Source organism: Eptatretus burgeri, chromosome 6, assembly GCF_056783735.1.
Source record: "Eptatretus burgeri isolate ZD-2024b chromosome 6, Ebu_testis_v1, whole genome shotgun sequence".
Classification (NCBI taxonomy): domain Eukaryota; kingdom Metazoa; phylum Chordata; class Myxini; order Myxiniformes; family Myxinidae; genus Eptatretus; species Eptatretus burgeri.
Genome location: NC_140966.1, coordinates 30,877,929 through 30,894,438, shown reverse-complemented (window position 1 = coordinate 30,894,438; position 16,510 = coordinate 30,877,929). Strand labels below are relative to the sequence as shown.

Below are 16,510 nucleotides of genomic sequence, written 5' to 3'. Positions count from 1 at the left end.
CACACCGACAAACAAACAAACAGACAAAGGAGGGGTGAAAACATGACCTCCTTCACCTTCGGTGGTGGAGGGAACTCAACTGCGATGGAGAACGAATCTTGTATAAATGGATGATGTGTGTGTGTGTATGTGTGTGTGTGTGTGTGTGTGTGTGTGTGTGTGTGTGTGTGTGCTATATTTTTTGTGGAGTTCCCTGGAGCTTTCTGATGTGGAGTGTGATGCACCAAAATGATTGTCGTGATCTCATTAGTTTATTAGCCGAATTCATTACAAAGAATCCAGAAGAATTTCCATGTTTTAAACGCACACCATGTTAAGGTGTACAGAGCAGCTTTATTGGTCCTTCCACAGCATGGCATGTATTCTAATCACAAAAGAAACAACAAAAACAATGATAACATTCTAACAAATAGTGTATGAATTAATACTAATAACATTAACAACAATAATAATAATAATACTGAACATACAGTATAATCTCCGCCCTGGCCCAAGCACAACTGGGTTTGGTGAAAGGCAAGCTGATGCTGAAAGCAGTATAGCAGGGGGGGGGGTATGCTACAAGACCATGAAGACCAACGAAAATTTGGTCCAATGGACCAACAGGCCCACCAGTCATCATGAATGTCCAAGACCAAGAAAACTATATGAACGGCTTTAAGAAGATGGCAGGACTGCATCAATCAGACAAGTGTGGGTTCTGAAAGGTAGAAACACAAAGCACAAGTCACCTCCTATTGGGATGTAAAAAAAAACACGTCAGAACAGCTGTATACACAATGGCACAACAAAGGTATTCAGAGTACTCCACCGGCACATCTACAAAATATTCAATATCCCAGTTTTGGAAAACTCATGGAAACATGAACCAAAACCAATCACTGAAAACATGGAAGTAATGCTCACGCCCGACCTGATGATTCTCTCGAGTGTGAACATGGAAAACAAAGCATTGTGACTGGATATCGTACTTCGGTACAAAAAATAAAAGCATGCATTGCAAATCGAGGTGTCAGTATCCAGTGAGTTTGGCCTATACAATGCAGAAATCAAGAACAAGACCAAATACCAAGACCTCAAAAATGAAGTGAAAAGAGCGTGGAATCTGAGGATCACCAAAATTGCACCAATGATAACTGGAGCAATGGGAATGTTAAAGAAGAACCTTGCAGAAATCTTTTTAAAAAAACATCCCTGGGAAAATAACTACAAATGAACTGCAGTTGAAAGCTGTCCGGAGCTCCGTGACGATCGTGAAAAGAGCCGTCAGACCAAAACTTTAAGAACAAAAAAAACTTCACAAATTGGTCCATGAATCATAATCCCTTACTGGAACAAAGGTGGATTGTTCGAGATCTGGAAGGACTCCCTTCCATCTACTGAAACCAGCACATGGAGATAATAACCAACAAAAAACACACACACGCCTACATACACCCACCCCCACATCTGCACGCACACCCCTACACCCACATCCGCACGCATTGCATATTTTCCTGTTAAAAAATGATAAACTCTCAAACATTTGCAGTCTCTTGATAGTTGATGAAATCATATGATATATTGCAGATGATGTTCTTTGTATTTTAATACAGGAGTCAGAGGATATATCTGATGAGCTAAACAACAGATGGTGGTGGTTTGATATTGGCTGAGAGGAGCAGGCAGATGAAAAATGTACACAATATGAGAATGAGAGAGGCAGGGAGGAAATAGGTTCGGGGTCAGCAAGAGTACAAGATCTCGTTAGTGGGTATAGAAGAGAAGATAGCGATATAGGCGGCACTCTTGAAAGATGAGGGAAGCAACAGACACATGGAGGTGGTTCAGACAAAAACAGTGTCGATGTGTCTGAATTAAGCATAAGTAGATAAATGCATCCACTCTGCAATGATGTTTCATCACCTGTGCTGTTCAGGTTTTTTGAGTGTTGTTTTTAAAGCACATCTATAATAAAATAAATAAAAACTTTTTGCATGGGTTTTTTAGGCTCTTCTCTTCAACAGAAAAAAAAATGCTGGCATAATACTTGACAAATTCCATTGCGAATTTAACATTAGATACAAATCATGGATGGTGAGGAAGGAAAACGCACTGGAATATGATTTATAAAAACAGCCAGACTAACAATAAATGGAGATGCACCATTGTAGCAACAAAATAAAGACTAGAACAGCCACTCGGTGGAGTACATACCTCCGCCAGGCTGATTCGTTTACGTTTTGTATCCCACCGATAGGATGTATCTGGATTCGAACCTGAACTAAAATTTAAACAGCTTGTTCTTGTCACCTAATCAATTCATCCACCAGGTTTTGTTTGAATCCGTCCATATCTGTTTGAAAATTCGTGCAATATATTGTTTTAGCCCTATACTATCACTCAATGGTGAAAAAATTACAAAAAAAAAATTCTCGCATCTTCTCCAAAATTTAATAATTTTGGCCGTGACGCATACCCAAGCTCTGCACCAAATTTCGTCCAAAATCAGTCCCCAACTTTTTGATATATCTTGTTCACGAACACACAAAACAAACAAATAGACAGGCAGACAGGGGTGAAACCATAACCTCCATCCATCTTCAGTGGTGGAGCTAAAAATGCCCCCACCCACGAAAATGGACTGGCCAAAAGGATGATGGTTGAAACTAACAGAAATTGTATCACCATCTTATTCCTTCCAGTCCTGCTGTATGCACAGATAAATCCATCCATCCATTGGGACCATAATCTGTGCAAGCATCGGTGCTGCCAAAGCAGTCTCACTGGCGAATGGGTACAATCCTGGACAGGTCACCACTCCAACACAGGATACCAGCGAGCTGGCACTCATTTTGCTGACCTCAGAAGGATGACAGGCAGAGTCAACCCCACCTGGTATGAATTCAACAGCAGAATGAGATTTAGAACTCAGGATCCTCAGATGCCAAAGCTCACAACCCTAACCATGAAGCCAACACCAGGCAGAGAAAGAAATGTGGCATCATGAAATTATATTGTGGGCAACCAGAGCACTCCAGGAAGTTTCCTCACTTCTCCCAAGCTCAGTGACTGTTTGTCTGAGAGCAAGTCCAGTGTTGTCCACCTATTTGTCTGCATGTGGGTGAGTGAGTGGTGTTGTCGCTCCTCCACAAGCGTGAGACTCGACAGAAAAGTAAAGCAAGGATCTTATTCTTTCAGATGAAGAAGGGTGCAGCTGTACTGCTGATGCAACGCCCTCTGCAGTTCAGGCAGGAATTTGGAATTTTGCCATGGTGGGGGCGATAGCTCAACTACTCTTCACGAAGGAAACCATGGAATCTTTAACGTCCACCAAATAATATTGGCAGACGAAAAACCGTTTAATGTCCAAAGGACGGGATACACATTTATGAATGAACTTGCTTCTGAAACACCTGGATGACAGTTTTTATAGTTGGGTGGGGATTCAAACCAGGCTAGATAGCTTAGAGGTGAGTGTGCATACCTCGAGGCCATCCTGTTAGCCCAAAGTAAGGATGACATTTGGGGAAAAAAGGAGAGCAGGAAAGTGAGGAGAGAGTCGAAGGGAAAACAAGACTTGTAGGAGATAGGAGATAGGGGAGCAGAGAAGGAAAGGCCATACATGAGGGGGTTAGGGTTGGTGTTACAGTTATGCTACTTATCAAAACACCTAATTAAAAGCTTGGATATGATAAAAAAAAAAATATGCCTGGTGTTGGAGATGGATGGTGGGCTTAGGATCCTTGGATTCTGAGTTCAAATCCCACTCGGCTGTTGAATTAATACCAGGTGGGGTTGACTCTGCCTGTCATCGTTCCAAGGTCGGCAAAAATGAGTGCCAGCTTGCTGGTATCCTGTGTCGGAGTGGCGACCCATTCAGGATTTCACATAATAGCCAAAGAAACTGCTTAGGTAGCAACAATGCTCTGCACAGAGTATGGTCCCAAAGGATGGTTGGAGGGATATGATAAACACAAATGGCAGAATGTTGACCCCCTAAAGCACAAGTACCATTGATCTTTACCTTCCATTATTTGTTGGGCCCTTTACTTCTGCACCCTCTCAATCCCTTTTCTCTACTATTCTCCCTGTTTTTCTTAATAGCTGAATTCAGTGTTTTTCTCAATTTGCAGGGTTCTTTATGGCAAATGTAAGGCACAGCTTTTTAATATTTTTTGAATACCAAATTGTGGCTCATGTAAGAGCTAACACACAACATATAATAAGGCAGGAGACAAGAGGATGGGAGAGGGAAGCACAAAATAGTAGGGAACAGAGACAATAGGAGACCTGTGGAAGGAAGAGGGATGGGGGGGGGGTACACGGGGTAAACAAGATGGACACTACAGGGATTTTCAGGAAGGAAAACAGGGAATTTGAAGGAGGTGAGTTTGGGGTGGATTAGTGGGGGTAGAAAAGTTTATGGTTTTGGATGGGGGAGATTGTGGTGAACTGCTGTTTTGAAGACCTGGAGGGAGAAGTGCGATTGAAGAGAGTGTGGGAGTATATTACAGAGGTGGGGGAAAAAGAGGAATAAAAGAGTGAAGGTGAGCAGTGATTCTTGATTTTGACAGTTTCACCAGAAGGGTTTTTTTCATGGACCTTGAGCGCTCTGTAGAAATATAGGGGGGACAGAGCACTGACAGAGCAAGGGTAGGGGGTCGGGGGGGGGGGGGTGAGCGAGGCCAGAGAGAAGACGGTAGAAGACAGAAAGACCACCGACCTGCCTCCGGTGAGAGAGTGAGAGACCCAAAGACTCAGCCACATCGCGGGAGATGTCAATGATCTAAAATGCCTTGGTTTCCACAGCGTGAAGCCGAGAAAGGTGAGAGGCAGGAGGACCAGCCCAGAGGGGAGAGCAGTATTCCATCAGGCTGTGGATGAAAGCTTTGTATGTGGATAGAAGATCAGATGTGCCAAGGAAGGTATTTGCACGATGGAGGATTCCCAGTCGGCGACTGGCTTTGGAGGCCAGTTTGGAAATGTGGCTTTCCCAGGAAAGATCATGGCAGATGGTGAGACCCAGAAGCTTGAATGAAAGGACTTCTTCAAGAGGATTGTTAAGAAAGCAGATTGGGGACTTCTTAATTCAAAAGCACAGACAGTCCTTTTGGAGAGACATCATGAGGGTGTGAGATTTGTCAGGGTTGAAAGCTCACAGTGATGAGAATATTCCCAATCAATTATATTTCATTGGAATCTGAAATGTTTTGTTCATTTGTAACACGCTCATGAGATGCTGTATAATTTATATGGTACCACATCAGTTGGGATTGTTGTCAATCCATGAGTCAGTCAATCCAACGTAGTTCTTTCCCGTGACATTTTCTCATGGCACGTCCACGCAGCAAGCAAGGTTTGATTGCTTTCAATTGTGATTCAGAGGAACAGGCATTTGGACTCAACAGGAGCACACTGTCCATGGTTTTATGTGCAAAGAACATGGTGGCTTTGTCAGTTTGACTCGAACATAGTGTGCTCACTGCTCATCGAAACATAACTGTACTTTTTGAGGCCTGACTGAGTTGTACATGTTGGAGCAATCAAATAAAGTGTCATTCAATGATATACTTGTACATACAGTGCAATTGAAAGCCACACAATGGAAAGAACACAGTAGCTGATATATTTTAATAAAAAACAAGGTTTTTCCAAATAAAATCAATTCTTATATACTCTGATATTTATTGAAATAATTTTAGTTTGGCATTTCATCAATTCGGATGGTGTGTGTGTGTGTGTGTGTGTGTGTGTGTGTGTGTGTGTGTGTGTGTGTGTGTGTGTGTGTGTGTGTGTGTGTGTGTGTGTGTGTGTGTGTGTGTGTGTATTTTGTTGCTCCAGATTTATCTTCATTTCCCTTCCTGCACAGTCATGTCAATGTTCAGAAAGTTAACTACAAACAACCATTATCTGTTGGGTTTCACTTTCTCTCGCTTGCTTGTTTCTTACAGTCCCTGTGTATTTTATATGACAAAACATGACATGTATATTTGGGGAAGTTTTGGCAAAAAAGTATAATAGAGTACTTGTACAAAGCCTAATCATTAATTCGATTTTGAATGCAAGACTCATAATTCTTAAATTAAAAAGCACAATATTAAAAATGACTGCAAATTCACAATTAACAAGCAAGCCTGCATGCCCCCTCTTTTGATGGTGTTGTGTTTGCTGAATGTTGTTCTTGTGTTTCTCAATGCAAACACCAAATAATTATTTTTTAAGTTGAGAAAAAAAATTCCAACATTGTTTGCATAGTTAAACGCATGCACTCGGCTCTAAAATCAGGTTTAGTTAGACGATAGGACAAATTACAACCGCTGTTTGTCAATCATGAGAAACTCCCAATTTCTAGAGAACAAATTTTTTTTTAATCAAAATATTGTGACAGGTAGACCTGCTCTTTAGCCTGAATACTAAAGCTCCTGCAAACTCATAAGTAATTCGTGTAAAATCAAAAAAGATGCTCCTTGATGCTAAGGCCAAAATGCATCGTCACACAAGCTTCACTTGCTGTTTCAGGCCTCAGTCGACAACAAAATCAACTTGAAATACAAGGATTTGCCCCAGGTTTGCATCGTGTGTGAAACCATTTTGAGCAATGTCCCATTTGCAGAACCCATAGCATTGTGACGTATTACAAAGTTTGACAAGAGTTCTTCAATCTCCACAGGTATTAACATAACAACTATTCCCGAGAAGGAACAGCAGTGCTCCAGTATTGCATGATGCTTTCAAAAAGAAGCCCTTAAAGCCAGAGAGCATTATGAATGCAAGGGTGTCCATGCAATGGTAGACATAAAAGTTGAAATGGAAAGACTAAGATAGAACATAAGTAAAAATAAAAGAAGAAAAAGAAAAGCAAAAAATAAAAAGGACCAGCAAGGATAATTATAATCTGTTCACAATCCCAACATTCAGGTTATTCGTTTTGTAACTCTGGTATGTATACACACACACACACACACACACACACACACACACACACACACACACACACACACACACACACACACACACACACACACACACACACACACACACACACACACACACACACACGAGAATTAGAATTTTTAAACTTGATTTATCAATGTAATCATCATTCATCTCATCACATTTATCCCATTTGTCTTTAAGCGAGAAATGGCCTGATATTAATAGATTTCCTCTTACTACTCATTTAACCAGTCATCAAAAGTGGCCTTCAAGGAATCATCGTATTGAAACCGTGAAACAGAGGAGCAGCTCAGACTTCAGACGTCAGAACAAATAATAAATCATTTGGTGAAGAGTCTGGGCTGTAGGGTGGTTGATTCAACTGTCCAAATCCACACTGGTGAAGAACAGCCTGTGAAACCTTGTCCTTGTGAACTGGAATATTGCCATGCAGCAGTATCTCAAAAAAATGTAATTGAACCTTCATACCCTGGAGGAAAAAAATGCTCACATCACCAGTATACTGTTAGTCTCCGGTTTATGTCAGGCATGCGTTTACGAAAAGTGCAACGAATATCGAAAAGACGTAAAACAAAACAATTTTTCTCATAAGAATTAAAGGAATAAGTGGTGGGGAGGGGGAGGGGGGATGCATTGCCACTTCACCGAATATTTATTGCTTTTTTCCTATGATATTACTTTTTTTTTATTAATGACAGTTATATTCAAGTACACGTACGTGTACATCTACAGAAATAAATGTGTGTGTGTGTGTGTGTGTGTAGGTATATATAAAATATATATTCTTTTTCATTTTTGAATTGTGAAAGATCCCAACCACACCCAGCTGAAAGCAAAATAATAATAGAGGTAAAATTTAAAAAAAAACAATGACCACGAAGAAGCAGTGTTCAAGTTCAGCATTTGACATGTGCACCTTGGACGCTTCTGCTTCTGGGTGTCATCAGCAAGATAGTGAAAAAGATGTAAACTGCTTACTTCGCCAGCAAAATACCATCACCCAATAAAGTCTTTCCACATCAGATGCCTCATCATCATAATACAGGAATCAGCGATAACATTTGTTCTTAACACAAAACAGAACTTGTTTTTAAGAATTTGCAAATTCCACACAAGCTGTCAATTCATCCACGTGTAAATACGGAGATCTTTAAACAAAAGAGCGTGACGAATTATGCTAAACAAGTGACTAAAACTGATCAAAAAGAATTCAAACAGTTTATAAAAAAATATATACAAGTGTGGACATCAATTTTTCACTGGCTAACATTCTGCAAGTAAATTAAAGAGATCTCCTTACTCCACTTGGAATAGTTTGAGGTGGATGTCTCCAAGAGTGGTGTGGATGACGGCAGCGTCAGACACCTTTCGTACACCCTCAGATTGGGCCACTGCCATCACCTCTTCCTTGCTGGGCCTTTCGTTCAGGATATCTCGTTCCGTGCCCTTCACATCATCCAACTCCCGACGTGTGAACTGGATGTGCAGGGGTGAAATATTTGAGTGTTAGCAGTGAGTGGGGAAGGAGAAAGAGGGGGGGGGAGGAGGATTGGATAAGAGAAGGAGGAAGAGTAGGTAAGGATAACTTCCCCCAAACAACAAAAAATATTAATATTTTCTTTTATCTTTTCATCATGGGATTATGATGTTTTCCTCCAGTTTTGGACGGGAAACTGGAGGTGATGGCGTTCCCATTAACCTGTGCCTTTGTCATTCTCATTGGTGAAGGTTGCAGGTTTAGGAGGTGCTCCCAAAGAAAACTTGGCAAGTTATTGCAATGTATCCTGTAAATAGTATGCTTTTGGCTGCATGCACACTGGTGGTGAAGGGGGTGGATGTTGTCGTCTTTGGGGATGGTACCAATCAATATTCTAAAAGTATATGAAAGAGATCTCCTTCCACCACTGGGAAGAGTTTGAGGTGGATGTCCCCAAGACCACTCACCACAGAAGAACCCACTCACAGACCCACTCTAATAGCCACAGAATATATGTGGCTGTTTCAGTTGAGTTTCTGATCAAAAGTAAATTTGTGTGTGTGTGTGTCTTCAGGATCGTCACTGAACCCCGGACAGTTTACAACTGTAGTTCTTTTGTAATAATATTCCCAGGGATGGTTTTTAGCTCACCTGTAAAGTAGTTCTGGGGAGCTTATGGGATGGTGTGTCGTCCGTCCGTCCGTCCACAAATACTTGCAACTTCTTCTCAGAAACTACACATACGATTTCAATGAAATTTGACTACAACCTTCATCACCCGTTAATTTAAAAAAACAAGGGGTCTGCAGAGGGAGTTTATGCAGAGGGCATTAAAAAAAACAAGGGGTCTGCAGAGGGAGTTTCTGGGGTGGGGGTTGGGAGGGGGAAATGGGTTACTTCTCCAAAGAGGTATTTGCTTCCTTCTTAAACGATGCACACAATTCCGATGAGACTTCACGACAACCTTTATCACCCATGACGTACCAAAGTTTGTTCATGACATGAGAAAAATCTGCCTTTAAGAGGGGTTTTCCCCCCAAAATATGTATTTGCTTTCTTCTCCAAAACTATACATACAATTCCGATGAAACTTGACCATCATCTTCACCACCCATGATGTACTAAGGTTTGTTCACGACATTTAAAAAAATTGGGGTCGAAGGGGTTCTTCGGGGGGGAGGGGGAGGGGGTGCCCCCCAAAATATGTATTTGCGTTCTTTTCTGAAACCACACACACAATTTCGATGAAACTTGACCACAATTTTTATCACCCGTGATGTACCAAGGTTTGTTCATGGCATTAAAAAAACAATCCAAAGGTAATTACTTTCTTCTGCATGATATATTTTGTGGGTCATCAATGCCTACCAGTGGTTGCCTGGTTATCTTATTCAGCCACTACCAGATGAGCACCCAGGGGTACTGTCCCTATGTTTAATATCTCTGAGGTTCTTTGTCATCATTCCTGTACGTCCATCTATCACTGGTACAACTTTGGCTTTATTCAGCTTCCAGGATCTTCTCACTTCATTTGTGAGGTCTTGGTGTTTGGTCATTTTCTTTATTTCTGCATCGTTTAGTCCAAAATCACTGGTATTAACACCTCAATCAGCAATGCCTTCTTCTCTTTTTTGTACCTAAGTATGATATGTGGTCGCAACACTTTGTTTTCGATGTTCACGCTCGATGGGATCATTAGTTCGTACGTGAGCGGTAGGTACTTCCATGTTTTGAGTGTTTACTTTTGGTTAATGTTCCCACAAATTTTCTGGTACTGTGACATCAAAGTTTTTGAGGATGTGCCAGCGGATTACTTTATAAACTCTGTTATGTCGTTGTGTTCTGACATGAGTTTATTTTTGTGTGTGTGTTCGGTCATTAAGCATAACATATCATTCTCTTTACCAACCCCACCTCCACCCTCCCCTTTCTCTCTTCTATTTTTTTCTCATACTCCCCTCTCTCTTACTCTCTCTCCCTCACACACACACCCCATCCTCACATTCCTACCTCCCACAGTGTGGCAACATTTGGTGAGGCATAGATCTCCCCCCCCCACCCCCGTTTCTTCGCTCTTCCACCCTTCCTAGCTTCCTCTCCCTCCTGCCTCTTCTCTCTCCCCTCCCTCTCTCCTCTCTCTCCCTCCCCTCCCTCCTCTCTCAGCCCCCCTCCTTAATACCCCCCCCTCACGTCAGTGAAGCGACGGGTTGCATTTGCTAGTAAATAAATAAAACAATTACCAGACTGTCGGTGGTATACGCACCTCGCGGTTTCCTTTCCCTTAGTGTATGTATGTTGTTTGTGGTGCTGAACCCAGCCCATTCTCTAATGACTGCAATCCAAGGCTTGCTCTTCACACGTATGAACGATCATACCGGTCGGCTACCAATCAAGTGGATCTTTGTCAGTTGGGGTCTGTGACTTCTGAGTGACGTTACAACGACCACGTCAACAGAGTAACATTTTTGAATCTTGTATTTCAAATAAACACATACAAGGTCAAATGAGGAAGTTCACCATTACATACAATGCAATGTCCAAGAATTCCTGCATTGAGTTGCTTCTGCCCAGTGTCTCTGTCCTGCCGGCTCAACTCAAGCATGTTGACCTCATCCACCACGGTTGTTGAACGATTGAGTGTCGTTGCGTTGTTCTCTCTCGTATGCTGGCCCATCCAGGATAATTGAAGAGCTCAAAGGAATTAATTCCTGATACACAATCTTCATGAGTTATGATCAACCTGATTATAATCAGCTCCACGCATTAACAACAGCTCTGGACATTAACATCTCATTCACTTATCAGAGTTAAATCGAGCACAGGGATGATCAATACACATATATTGTCACATGTCACCCGTATATCTACACCTCCCTCTCGTGGGTTTATATAGTATCACAGAACAATCCTGTGCCTTCCAGCAAATGCAATTTTCTCATCCACAGTGGAAGTTTTATCTGAGAATGTTCCAGCACCTTCACGAATCTCACCAGGGTGTTTACAGTACAATACTTCCACCTATAGTCTAAATTAGCTCATTACATCAAGCAGGTTATAAATATGACACATGCTGCAACTTATAACGTACAACCGTCAATTCTACTCGTTCATGTATAGGCATTCACAATTCTTATTCACAAATACCACAACATCCAGCTTTTAACTGACACAGACATATTTAAATAAAAATGAACCTCTTCTGGAAGTGGGCTTCTTCTTTTTCTTCTTGAATATGGCAGCTTAGCTGCTGGGGGAGCAATCAGTTATTGGAAGCACAACTGTGTTGCTGATGCAGTGCCCCTCTACCAGGGCACCCTGGTACTCATTTTGCCAACCTCAGAAGGATGACAGGCTGAATTAACCCCCTGGTGTATTAATTCAGTGACCAATAGGGCTTGAACTCAGGAGCCTAGGATCCCAAGCCACTACCCGAACCACTAAGCCAACACCAGGCTCCAGAAGTGGTCAAAGTTGGTGGTACCTATTCTTCTTCTTCTTCCTTCAATGAAATTAAAATTTTTACTCCACACACACAAAGCGAAAAGCGGGGTTAACAAATTAGTTCATGTCTGTCTTATCAGTTTATGATTGTCAGTTTATGATCGACGAGCAGCTTATTTAAATTGAATGTTATATTTTGAACACGAACCAGAAAATGAATAGGAAGATAAGTCTGTCGTTTTACAGTACCTTGGCTCAGAATTTGTCTCAACCGCACATGTGCATAAGAACCCTAAAGAGAAACAAGGTTAATTGCTCAAGCTGTACATGAGATACAAGATTATGATTTGGATATAATGGGAGCAAATTATATCAGGAAGATGACGCAGACTGTGTTTGGAGCGTTGGCAGGTCTCCTTCAGGGCTCTCTGCTGACGATCTCAAAGTTAAGTTTCCGGTCGTTATCTGTCCCATTTTAACTGTTTATTTTCTCACCTGCATGTTACTTTGTGTTCCTAGTTCGGTTTTGTTTCAAAAATCGTGCTATTTTGTGAGTTTTCGTCGACCTTGTCTTACCGAGTGCTTGAGGCCTACCCATCGTTCCCCTCAGTGTACGATCATGTTTATTTGTATTTTCTCCCCAATTTCTATCTTCAATTTCTATCTTCCCCACTTTCTCAACACCCCCCATCCCTCCCAACTGAACACTTTATTTCTTGTCTTAAATCAAAAAACAAAACAAAAAAAAACTAGCTTTCTCCTTGCACACTCACAAGTCTCGATTCTTCTTCTTCTTATTATTATTATTCATCCTCCTCTTCTTCTTCTTCTTCATCCTCCTACCGGCACACCTTTATTCCACTGAGCTGACCCTCTCTCGCCATTATCTTCACAATTTCTTCCTACAACCTTCCATTCCAGAATCTTACCTGTTCTTCTAAAATACATCAAAAAACTAATAATCTTTCTTATACCCTTTTGATCGAAACACCTCCTGCTACCACATGTCCATGTCCATGTCCATGTCCATGTCCATGTCCATGTCCATGTCCATGTCCATGTCTCTCTGTCTGTCTCTGTCTCTGTCTCTGTCTCTGTCTCTGTCTCTGTCTCTGTCTCTGTCTCTGTCTCTGTCCCTGTCCCTGTCTCTGTCCCTGTCCCTGTCCCTGTCCCTCTCCCTCTCCCTCTCCCTCTCCCTCTCCCTCTCCCTCTCCCTCTCCCTCTCACACACACACACCCCCTTCTGGCTGTTAGTGAGTCGAGTGGAGTGTCATGGCGGCTGTGTGGCCTTGGTGAGCTGTGATCTGCCCTGTTTTTTCGCCTTTATATCCCCTTTCGCATCGTTTTTCACCTCCCTTCCTTTGTTTTCTTCTACGCATTGTTATTTGTGCTGCCACCCCCCCTCCCCCCCTCTTCGTTAGACCTCGTGCTCCGGCCTTCCCTCGCGCCGTCGTCACCTCACCACGCCCATCTGTCCTTGTTATTTCACGGTTTGGCCTTCGGTTCATCTCTTCCCCTCCCCATCCCCCTGTTCTCTCCTCGCATACCTTTTCCCCGAGATAGAGAGAGAAAGAGCCCACAGCTTCTTGTGGATAGTTTTTAGTTGGCGGCCTATCCCGGGCCTTCAACTGATCGTTTTTTTTCTCACTGTAGTTGTGTTTATTTCCTTTGGAAACCTGTCTCAGCTCGTATTTAATTACTGCACGAAAGCAATCACCCATCCTCCCCCTTCTAAACATGACTTCGTATTCCCGTTATGTGGTATTTGAAGCATTAACAAGAAAACATGGCGTCGTCTGTGTCCCGCCCGACGACGTCAGCGTCGAGGATCTCGTTATCGCTACGGGAAACATAGTCGGTACTGACAAAGTTCGTGCAGCCTCACGAATGAACAAACGTGTGGTAATCTTCGTGTCTGAGACAGAACTGGTTCACGAAATCGTATCGACTGGACTATCAATATGACGGACATTTCGTGCTCTTCTCCCCTCTGGACACACCAGCCGTGAAGGTCATGATCTCGAACGCTCCTTCTTTCCTGAAGAATCAGACGCTGATCTCCGAATTATCTCGTTATGGTGATGTGGTTTCTCAGATCACTATGTTACCTTTACGTAGCCAGGACGATCGGACGAAGCATGTGATGTATTTTCGGAGACAAGCTTATGTGGTGCTTCCTCCCTCTAACGCTGAAAGAACCTTGAACATGGTTTTAAAACTCAAAATTGATAATCATGATTGCCAAGTATACGTAACCACTAACACCCTGAAATGTTTCGAATGTGGTAATTTCGGACACCCAAAGGCGACCTCGTCAAACGATGAAACAAACCTTGTTAACAATAATACGTCTTCTTCTTCCTCGACCGTGAAGGAAGCGAATCCCGTGTCCGGTAATAAGGCCCAGTCTTCTCAGTCCGATAGTCCAAACAGCGAAACGAATGTTTGTGATGGTTTCACTGTCGTTTCATCGAGGAAGAGAAAGACTTTACCTTATGGTCGTTTAACCCAGAAGAAAGGAGCATTTACAAACGAGGAATCTGTCGGTAATGTTCCTGCAGTTGTGACTGACGTCACTCTACAAGGCTTACCCGGAATGGACCCGGAATGGACCCGGACCCCGGTACCTACGACCAACAAGTTCAGCCTACTTGCCGGTAAGGACAGAGACGTTTCCCTTACAGAGACCACTTTACCTGTTATTGCAGTGAAGGAAACTGTTTCATTCGTTAAAAACTCTCCTATTGAAAAGTCCATTGACTGTGATATACAGACCACTAGTGATGAACCTGCTGTCACTTTGGTAAATGTTAACCCTAAATCCTTGTCAGCGGGAAATAGTGAAACAAATGTTAACCCTGTCACTGCTCCCAGTCCATCACGTGGTGAAGCTGGAAACGCAGGAAATGTTAAAATGGATGTTTTACGAGAGACCCCCAAAGTACTGTATACCTCCACGCCGTTGGAGGTCGATAACACCGTGACTGTCGAGGGAAGCGATATCGCTACATCCGCTGATAGTGTTTCTGTTTCATCAACTCCCCCGAATATTTCCGTTACTTCACCAGGAGATGTTCCCACATTGGAAGAGCACATAGACGTGGTAACCAAAACAGATCCGTGTATCAATACTGACGACAGTATCGATATGCAGGACAGTACAAGCTTGTGTGACTCGGAAACTCAAACCGACTCTGACGAATCTGACCTGGAGGAAGCAAACAGGAACAGTCAGCTGGAAACGGTGGAGAAGCTGACCAGTCAAGGTCCCACCCCCCCCCCCCCGAACAAATAAGACTCTTCTTACAAAATACATATAGGAAACGCAATATAAACCTGACGGAATACTTTCCAGATCTACCGTCCTTCCTTGAGTGTGCTCAGGCTATCGTACGCAACCCTGACTTATTCGGTTTCCACCAGACACACTGTCACCGCGAAAAAAAACTGATTGTCAAGGCGAAAAGGGATTCTAATGAATTATCCTGCTTCTGATCTTATTCTTAGAAACTTATTTTCCTCATGGCCAGTTTCAAGATTGGAACAATAAATGTTAATGGTGGTGGGAGTCTGCTCTGCAAGATCCAAATTAAACATTTGGTAGAGGTCAACGGTCTCGACACAGCTTTGTTTCAAGAGACCCATGCTGTCCGATCTATTCAGGCTCAGTGGCGACTATTTATGGACAAGGAATGTTTCTTCAGTAACAACTCCTCGTCGAAGGCAGGCATCATGTTTGTCTTAGGGAAACATTTCCATCCGTCCTGCCTTAAATTTATGAGTATTATTGATGGACACCTTGCCTCCGTGACCTTCTCTATCGATCAGGTCAAGTTCACAATTCTCAATGTGTACGCTCCAAGCAAAAATGACGAGCGGATCTCCTTTTTTGCCGAACTGAGAAAATTCCTGCAAACACTGGATTTGCAGACTTGTCTAATTATTGGTGGTGATTTTAACTGTACTGTTAATGCTTCATTTGACCGGAACGGGCCGGAAACCCAACCATGCACCGCAAAACTTTTTGCAAACATCATTGCGAAATATAATCTTCATGATATTTGGTGCGTGCAGCACCCTTCTGATCGGTCTTGCACATGGTGTCGTTGTTTAAACAACCACATCTCACTTGTGAGGCTTGATCACATCTATGTAAATTCTCATTTATTACATGGAGTTTATAAATCCGATATTGTGCCTTCTGGTTTCTCTGACCATTCCCGAGCTCGAGTCTTTATTCAACTCTCTAAACCATGCCCAGGGAGCTCTCATTGGAAATCCAATAACAGTTTACTAGAAAACCTCAACTTCATTCAGGCCTTTGAATCCTTCTGGACGGCTCTCCTCGAACAGAAGTTAAGCTGTTCCGTTAACCCGTTGATATGGTGGGATTTAGTAAAAACCCAAATTAAAGGGTTCTGTCAACGGTATCGTTTTTTTTTCTCAACAAGGGCTGACCATGAAGTAAAGAAAATATTACAGTTCGAGATTTTACAACTCCAACGGGTCATCGGACAAAATAATAGTAACATACAAAAAACCTTAACTGAGAAACAGTCCTTATTAAAGGAAATAACCGAGAGGAATGCACGTGGTGCCTTAGTTCGGATGAGGGTGCGACACCTGAATGAGGCAGATGTACCAACCAAGTAC

At 42.5% G+C, this 16,510-nt stretch overlaps 2 long non-coding RNA genes across 3 annotated transcripts in view; one reads left to right on the top strand and one right to left on the bottom strand.

Annotated features, from left to right (window-relative positions):
- Nucleotides 1–5,719: 5,719 nt before the first annotated feature.
- On the bottom strand, nt 5,720–14,419 carry LOC147024490 (uncharacterized). 2 transcript variants are annotated; one of them, XR_015059058.1, is made up of 3 exons: nt 14,190–14,419; nt 8,240–8,415; nt 5,720–7,408 (listed from the first exon to the last, which is right to left on the bottom strand). It is a non-coding gene; the product is annotated as an uncharacterized LOC147024490 (long non-coding RNA). The 2 variants fall into 2 exon arrangements; XR_015059059.1 differs by lacking the exon at nt 14,190–14,419 and adding an exon at nt 13,966–14,012.
- Nucleotides 14,409–16,510, top strand: part of LOC147024489 (uncharacterized) — a 40,131-nt gene continuing 38,029 nt past the window's right edge. The window contains exon 1 of the long non-coding RNA XR_015059060.1: nt 14,409–14,514. This is a non-coding gene — a long non-coding RNA (uncharacterized LOC147024489). The remainder of the gene's footprint in view (nt 14,515–16,510) is intronic.